The 9,006-nt window shown below is 41.6% G+C and overlaps 1 pseudogene; it reads right to left on the bottom strand.

Annotated features, from left to right (window-relative positions):
* Positions 1 to 3,879: 3,879 nt before the first annotated feature.
* LOC127031229 (olfactory receptor 10C1-like) lies at positions 3,880 to 4,814 on the bottom strand (annotated as a pseudogene).
* Between the last annotated feature and the right edge of the window lie 4,192 nt (positions 4,815 to 9,006).

Raw genomic sequence — 9,006 nt, 5'->3', positions numbered from 1 at the left:
TACAGCTAGGATACCCACTTGGGGTATGGGACATCCCCTGTTCAAGTCCCCTTCCCCTTGACCAGGGCAAATAATTTGAGCAGTCATTTCCAACCTCTCAGTCCTTTTTTGATAAATATTTGTATATTCATTGAGTCAGAGAGTGTATGAGAAACTCTACCTAGAGTGGTGGTTGGTCTTCTCCCCTGGAAGGTGTCAACTCCCGGACCTAGTTGTCCTCCTGTAATGACTGTTTAATTATTTATGTAAATTGGAACTCCATTCAACAGGTGAGGCTGAGGGAACCCCACAACAGAATATCCCAGAGCTCAGTGGTTAAGACACTCATCTGGAAGGTGGAAACCTCCTCTACAAATCCCTTTTCTTCACACACATGGGGAAATGAACTGTGTGTGGGGGTCTCCCACCTCCGAGTTTAGTACCCTAGGTTCTAAGCTAAAAGTTATTCGGCAGCTACTACTGCATCTAACTCCTCCTCCTCGTTTCTTGCAAGAAACCACTGTACATCACAAGCAGAGATAGGCATTTCACTTCAGCCCGGACCTAGGTACAGGGCTCCTGTTGAGGGTCAGGGCTTAGCACACATGCCTCAGCTCAGCATCTGCTAGTTTAGTACAGGAACTCCTCACTTAACATTGTAGTTATGTTCCTGAAAAATGCAACTTTAAGCAAAATGATGTTAAGCAAATCCAATTTTCCCATAAGAATTAGTGTAAATACGGGGGTTAGGTTCCAGGGAAATTTTTTTCACCAGACAGAAGACACACACACATACATGCAGTATAAGTTTTAAACAAACAATTTAATACTGGTACACAGTGATGATGATTGTGAAGCCTGGTTGAGTTGGAGGAGTCAGAGGGTGGGATATTTCCCAGGGAATGCCTTACTGCTAAATGAACATAAGAACGGCCGTATTGGATTAGACCAAAGGTCCATCTAGCCTGTCTACCGACAGTGGCCAATGCCAGATTCCCCAGAGGGAGTGAACCTAACAGGCAATGATCAAGTGATCTCTCTTCTGCCATGCATCTCCATCATCTGACAAACAGAGGCTAGGGACACATTTCCTTACCCATCCTGGCTAATAGCCATTTATGGACTTAACCACCATGAATTTGTCCAGTTCTCTTTTAAACACTGTTATAGTCCCTAGCCTTCACAACCTCCTCAGGCAAGGATTTCCATAAGTTGACTGTGCACTGCACGAAGAAGAACTTCCTTTTATTTGTTTTAAATCTGCTGACTATTAATTTCATTTGGTGACCCCTAGTTCTTGCATTATGAAAATCAGTAAATAACTTTTCCTTATCCACTCTCTCCACATCACTCATGATTTTATATACCTCTATCATATCACCCCTTAGTCTCCTCTTTTCCAAGATGAAGAATCCTAGTCTCTTTAATCTCTCCTCAAATGGGACCCTCTCCAAACCCCTAATCATTTTAGTTCCCCTTTTCTGAACCTTTTCTAGTGCCAGTATATCTTTTTTGAGATGAGGAGACCACATCTGTATGCAGTATTCTAGATGTGGGCATACCATGGATTTATATAAGGGCAATAATATACTCTCAGTCTTATTCTCTATCCCCTTTTTAATAATTCCTAACATCCTGTTTGCTTTTTTTTTTGACTGCCACTGCACACTGCATGGACATCTTCAAAGAACTGTCCACAATGACTTCAAGATCTTTTTCCTGACTTCTATAGCTAAATTAGCCCCCATCATATTGACAGCAATTGACTGAGACCTAAAGGGTTAGCTCTCACAACACTCTAGAACGCAGCAGGAAAGGAGGGAGAGCAGACAGAGACACACACCGTGTGTGAGAGAAAAAATGTGTATTTCCCCTTTAAGAAGATGACCCCTGGCTTAAGTACACAGCCTTGTTAATGAAACCAGTTTGCTGGGACCTGAGACGCTAGCTACTGTCTAGACGCTCCCTCCCTCCATGGTGTGTCCCCCTGCTCTATGGAAGATGGGGTAAGTGGGGTGCAGGAGCAGGGGGGAAAGGAAGACACCCTGACATTAGCCCCCCTTTTCCTCCCTCACCACATACAGCAAGCAGGAGTCTCTGGGAGCAGCTCCAAGGCAGAGGGCAGGAGCAGCACATGGCAGTGGGAGGAGGGATAGCTGCTGCACAGGCAGGGCTGGTGCAACCATTTAGGTGATCTAGGCGGTCGCCTAGGGCACTAGGATTTGGGGGGCTGCATTTTCTTTGGCAGCGACCACGGCAGCCAGATCTTCAGCCACACCAGTCGCCGCCAGCATTTAGGTGGAGGGAGCTGGGGCAGGGGAGCGCAGGGAGGGCCTCCTGCAGCAAGTGGGAGTGGGGGCACGCAGGGGAACTCCCTGCCCCAGATCACCCCTGCCCCACTTCCTCCCCGATCACACTGTGTCTGCTTCACTTCTCCCACCTCCCAGGCTTGCAGCGCCTAAGCTTATTGGCACTGCAAGCCTGGGAGGTGAGAGAAGTGAAGCAGCCATGGCGTGCTAGGGAGGAGGCAGGGCAGGGGTGAACTGGGGTGGGGGGGTGCCTCAGGGCAGAGGGGGGAAGCTGCTGCAGGGGTTGGGGCCTCAGGGCGGGGGCTCGGGGACAGGGAAGGGCACAAGGTGGAAATTTTGCCTAGGGCATGAAACATCCTTGCAGCAGCCCTGTGCGCAGGGAACTTAGGGAAGTGGAGAGTTGATATGGGGAGCTATAGGAGAGCTTCTGGTCCACCCTGGTTCCAACCACCCACCAGCTAGCTGCAATGGACTGCTCTTCCTGCAAGCAGCGGACAAAAGAGGCAGCTGCCAAACAATTTTAGGAAGAAGCATTGCACAGCTATAAAAGAGCATGATCCCTAATTGATCAGCAACTTAACATTGAAACAACGTTAACCGGGCTGACTTTAAGTGAGGAGTTCCTGTAGCTAGCTTAGTCAGCTCCCCACCCAACCTCCTGGCTTTTGCAGATCCCATTCACTTGTGCTTATCTCCCTCCCCTCACTGTGTAGCGAACTTGAACCCCAAACCCATGCTTTGTGAATTCCAATGATTTTCTGTGGACTTAAAAATTAGGTGTTGTGAGAAAGAGACAGATACTTCACGCTGGATGTACCCTTGATGAACAGTGAGTTCGTGGTGAAAAAATAATACTATGGTTAATGGTTTTCCATGTTCCAGGATGAAAGAACAACAAATATGCTATAACCAGCAATGCAGATTTCCTCTTAGACTTCAGATATCCCTTGTATGATCCTATTATAAATGGCATTCTAATCTAGAACTGAAATGTTTCTGAATTAGAATGTATTAAAAATTTGGAGAGAATGATTAATAATGTGGTTTTTTAGATATCTGAAATTTCTTGGAAAGCATTTTTTGAAATTAATTACAAAGTTCTAAAAAATTTACTTACCTCTACTGAGGGTGAAAAAATAGTAGCAAAACATTTTCAAGCTATTCTATCCAATGCATGTTTTTGTCTTTAGCATTTGAGAAGAGAATTATTTGGGAAACTTAGAAAATTTCAATCAACTCTACTTGAAATATGGGAGATTTTTATATAAAAGGCAGAAATATTTGAATTAGAACTCATCAGACTGTGGGAAGAGGAAGCAATGTACTTTCATATTCTTTTCTTTTCTAGAAGATTCACATATATTTAGGCCAGAAGGGAATAGAATAAAATCCTCATTTATTTTGTTCAAATTCAAAATTGTAATGAAAAAATGTCATTTAATACAAATTTCAGAAAAAGTTGACCAGCAGTACATTTGATAAGATAAATTTCTTTGTAATGCTGAACTATCTCTTGGTCTCTTTAGCAATATAGATTCTCTTGAGAGCTGGGATATTTCCCAGGGAATAATCTAGCTGGAGAAAAAAATATCTATTTTTGTGTATGAAATACCTTCATCCCTGTTTTACTCAAGGCATCTTTCACCTCCTTGTTCCTGAGGCTGTTGATAATGGGGTTCAGGATCGGAGTCACCACTGAGTAGAACAGAGAGAGTAACTTGTTCACATCTGGAGAGAAGCTGGACTTGGAGCACATGTACATGATAAGGGCCGTCCCACAGAACAACGTTACCACAATGAGGTGTGAGGAGCAGGTGGAGAAGGCTCTGCGCCTGCCCTCAGTGGACCTAATTTTAAGAATGGTGGAGATGATACAGATGTAGGACACCAGGATCAGCATGAAAGTCATCATGAGGACAAAGGCAGCACCCACAGAGATCTGGATCTCAATCCAGTAGGTGTTCCCGCACACCAGCTTCAGCACTGGCTGGATCTCACAGAAGAAGTGGTTGATCACATTGGACCCACAGAAAGGAAGTGTGAGACGAAAGTTGTGTGCCCCACAGCCACCAGGGTACCACAGATACGGGAGCCACCTGTCAGCTGGATGCAAACCCTCTTATTCATGATGGTCGTGTATTGCAGTGGTTTGCATATAGCACTGTAACGGTCATACACCAGAGATGCAAGGAGGCAGCATTCAGTAACACCAAAGAATAGAAAGAAATATATCTATACTGCACAACCAGCAAGGGAGATGGCTTTATTCTCTTAGAGGAGGTTGGACAATACCTTGGGCAGGGTGACAGAGGTGTAGCAGATCTCCAGGAAGGACAGGTTCCTGAGGAAGAAATACATGGGGGTGTGAAGGGACGGATCAACATTGATGATGATAATGATGAGGATGTTGCCCAGCACTGTGATGATGTAAATGCACAGAAATAACACAAAATAAATGAAACTCGTGTCTGGGTGATTAAAGAATCCCAGTATGACAAACTCAGTCATAGAGCTGTTTTTTCTCATTTTCTTCCTCAGCATATTTCATCTTGAGAATTAAAAAGAAAAAATGACATGTTAGTTTGATACTTTAAGTCAAGACAAATTGACATAATCTATCTATCTATCTATCTATCTATCTATCTATCTATCTATCTATCTATCTATCTATCTATCTGTCTCTGTCTTTTCATCTTTTTCTCCATGCATCCATCACTCTGTCCATATTATATGGCTCAGACCCAATATAATTTTGGTCAGATTCTCCTGTCATAAATCTATAAATCCTGAGTAAGTTTACTAAAGTCAACGGTTCCCATTCTCCTCTCAATTACACTATCATTATATTGATGTATGGTTCTCACCTCAATGGAAATTATCTCTTTCATACCAGCATCAGAAGGAGGGTAACTGAGAACAATTAATTTATAATTGGATAAAACACTGGTGTGATCAGAATCAGTTTCAATCAATTTGCACTGATGGAACAGATATCAAAATCTGCATTCTAGTTTCTTGGAACCTTATGTTAAAATAAAGAATCATAAAATTAATATACCACCATTTGTGTTATTCTTGGCTGGTGTGTGACACAATCATTGAAGTTAGACTGATATAGATAATCTGAGAATATAGACTCACTTATCATAATTTCACTGCATGGCAATTCCATCTAACTACATGGAAAACATATGAGGAGTTATGTTATGCACTGTGCTGCAGAGATGGTCTGCTTCTCCTCTCTTTTCCATGAGACCGACAACAGTCCATTGACTTCATTGCCCATAATCCTCATCTCATTTACTTTGTCTGCTCTTTCTTCACGCCTTCACCTCTGTTTGTGTTACCTTGGATTTGAGAGGTGTGTATACTCCAGAATCTGATCAAGCTAATTACATCCATATTATGTGCAATCAGCTGCCATGAATTACTGAAATAGGACACATAGTTAAGGGTTAATTTAAAAATAGGCTTTTATAGGAAGCTTAAAACTTGCTACAGTTACTGCTAATCAGACTGGGAAGATGGGATAGAAAAGTAAATAGACGGAAAGAAGATGCATGAATGGAGAGCGTTGAGTCTAGGTGCCTCTGATATTAGAAATTTATTGCAAGTTAGGGAAAGTGATGATCCAGTAATGGTCATTATGACCTATGTGTTTTGTAGAAGTTAGTTATAAAAAGTCTAGTTAATAGTGTACTTTGGAGCAGTCCTCTGTAGCTATCCTTGGGGAGACAATTTTCCTGATACATTTACTCCCTGTCAGTGAGGTGTTTGGCCAGCGCTGACCTATGGTTGAATACTCAATACCATCTCTCAGAAAGTAGGAAAATATCTGGGATGTTCTAAACCTATTGCTTATGTCTGTGTGCTTAAATCTAATAAACTGCAGTTTTAGACAAAAGCACGCTTACTTGCTTTAATCTTTTGATCAGATGAACTGGTGTGTTCCGATTGATTTATTCCTGTCACCGCTTGGAGTGAAATAATTAGGTCGCCACTGCTGTGGGTTCTGAACACCCTGGGTAACATTTGTACCCCACTTTATCTACCCATTTATGTTTTTCTTTTTCCCATATGTTAAATCTCTTCTAATCCACTTTATTTCCATCAATTTCACTTTTACAAAAGAACATGAGAAGGATCATACTGAGACAGACCAATGGTCCATCTACCCCAATATCTCCTTTTCTAACAATGGTCAGTGCCAGATTATTCAGATGAAATGAAGAGAACAGGGCTATGAAGAAGTGATGCATCCCCTATATCAGTGGTGGGCAACCTCTGCACATGGCCTTTCAGGGTAATCTGATGGTGGGCCATGAAACAGTTTGTTTACATTGATCATTCGCAGGCACGGTTGCCCGCAGCTACCAGTGGCCACAGTTTGCCATTCCTGGCCAATAGGAGCTGCGGAAAGCAGTGGCCAGCATGTCCCTGTGGCCCACGCCGCTTCCTGCAGCTCCCATTGGCTGGGAATGGTGAACCGTGGCCACTGGGAGCTGCGGGAGGCCATGCCTGAGGATGGTCAATTTAAACAAACTATCTTGCAGCCTGACAGCAGATTACCCTGAAGGGCTGTGTGTGGCCCACGGGCCAAAGGTTGCCCATCACTTCCCTATATTCTAGTCCCAAATATCGCTAAGGGACATCCCAAGCATGGGGCTGTATCCTTCAACATTTTTGACTAATAGCCACTGATGGACCTATCTTCCATGCACTTACCTAATTCTTTTTTTAACCCAGTTATACTTTTGACCTTCACAACATTCCATGACAATGAGTTCCACAGGTTGGCTGTCCAGTGTATGAAGTATTTCCTTTTGTTTGTTTTAAACCCACTGTCTGTTAATTTCATTGGGCGGCCCCTGGTTCTTGTGTTATGTGAAGGGTTAAATATCACTTCCCTTTTTGCTTAGTGCACACCATTCATGATTGTGTAGACCTCTATCATTGCCCTCTTACTTGTTTTTTTTTTTTAAGCTGAGCTTAGTTACACTAGGATATATCAGGAGTAGCTTCACTGGAGTGAAGTGAGTAGCACCAATCTTGTGCAACAGTAGGGAAGATCACAACATGTGTCTGTGCCTATGTAGAACATCTAGATGATGCTAGTAAATGATTATTGTCATCCTGAATTTGAACATCACAAAGGAATAAGTATAATTGAGTGCAGTTTTTATTTTATTTATAAAATCATATGAGGTCTGTTCCTCCCTGAAATTGAGATGGGTGCCTAACACCCTTAGGCTCCACTGAAAGTCCAAGTCTAACCCACACACCTCCTAGGTATGGTGTTCTGGCCCATCTAGTGGCACTGAGACCACTTAGAGTGTGAGAACAAAGTTAATAAGTTTGCTCTACAGCCTTAGCTAAGAGGCGCATGGCTTTTAGCTCCTGCGGTAGAGGCTCATGCACTAAGCTCCAGAGGTCCCAGTTTCAATCCTGACAACTGGCATCTATCAGCGTTATGCAAGCATGAATTTTTATAGAATAAATATGTTGACAGTCTCTGAAATCTCTTTCTCAAATTACAGTTATTTAGGGCATGATTCTCCTCTCTTTAACATGGAAGTAAATCTTGAATAACCACCGATATCCCAGTTTATCCTTGTATAAATTATTGCAATCAATGCAATTACTGTTAAAAAACAGAAGGAAAGCTATGGTGACTAAACAACTATACCATCTTCTCATGTGCACAGTCATTTCACTGATATCAATGTAGTTTCATTGGTGTAAACTCAGGGTAATGAGATCAGAGTCGAGCAATCCATTTGCCTTTTTCATATTATTAACTACATTTGCTCAAAAAACAAAATTTATATCCCAGGGGAAAGGTAAGATTTCAAAATTTCATTTGATTATAAATTAGGATGAACCAATAGGTTATTTTAAAAAAATTAAATATTCCAAAAATAGTTTGTTGGAACCTTATAAACACATGGAATATTTCATTTAAAAAAGGTAGCAAAATATCATTTTGGCATGTTCAAATAATATCTTTCTATGGTATCATTTTGACTAGAATAGAATAGCCAAACTTTCAGATAACATCCTATCAACATTTAGACCTAAGCAATATATTTCCATGTAAAATGTTTTGATTTAATCAAATCAGCATTTTCTAATGGCAAATTGTTCTTCTGGAATATTTTCCACTCGTTCTGCTGTTAACAGCAGTGGAGTCACTTGTGACTTTAGACACAGTAGGATATAATTATCACGGCTTTAAACTTTAAAACAGAGTACATTTCCATTTAAGAAATAATAGGAATTTAACGTGCCTCCTCTAGAGTCAGCTCTTTTAGAATAAACCGGAGGAAACTAACATATTTCTAGTCAAGTCAAAAAATGTCTCACCTACTCTGTAGCCTTCTCTGTGATTATCAAAGAATTCAGTCACAGATGGAACTATACTATTTAACAGCTTCTTTAGAAGCCCCAGGGACGTGGTTTTGCTATACCTCCGAGGATCCATTATATGAAGCCATAACATAACTGTTAAATGAATAATTTTCCTCCCATTGAAATCGGTGTCAAACATCTAATGATTTCAAAAGGATAGACTATGGCATTGAATTTTGGTGTCTTTGGACAGATATCCAGCTGTCACTTAAGCTCCTAAATGCCATGGACACTTCCAATTTTCATCCCTCATAACTAAGCAAGGACCTCAGGATTTGGTCCAAATGCAGGCTGCCTTCAGCAAAATACC

The sequence above is a fragment of the Gopherus flavomarginatus genome, chromosome 11 (assembly GCF_025201925.1).
Source record: "Gopherus flavomarginatus isolate rGopFla2 chromosome 11, rGopFla2.mat.asm, whole genome shotgun sequence".
NCBI lineage: Eukaryota > Metazoa > Chordata > Testudines > Testudinidae > Gopherus > Gopherus flavomarginatus.
This window is presented reverse-complemented; position numbering and strand designations above follow the sequence as displayed.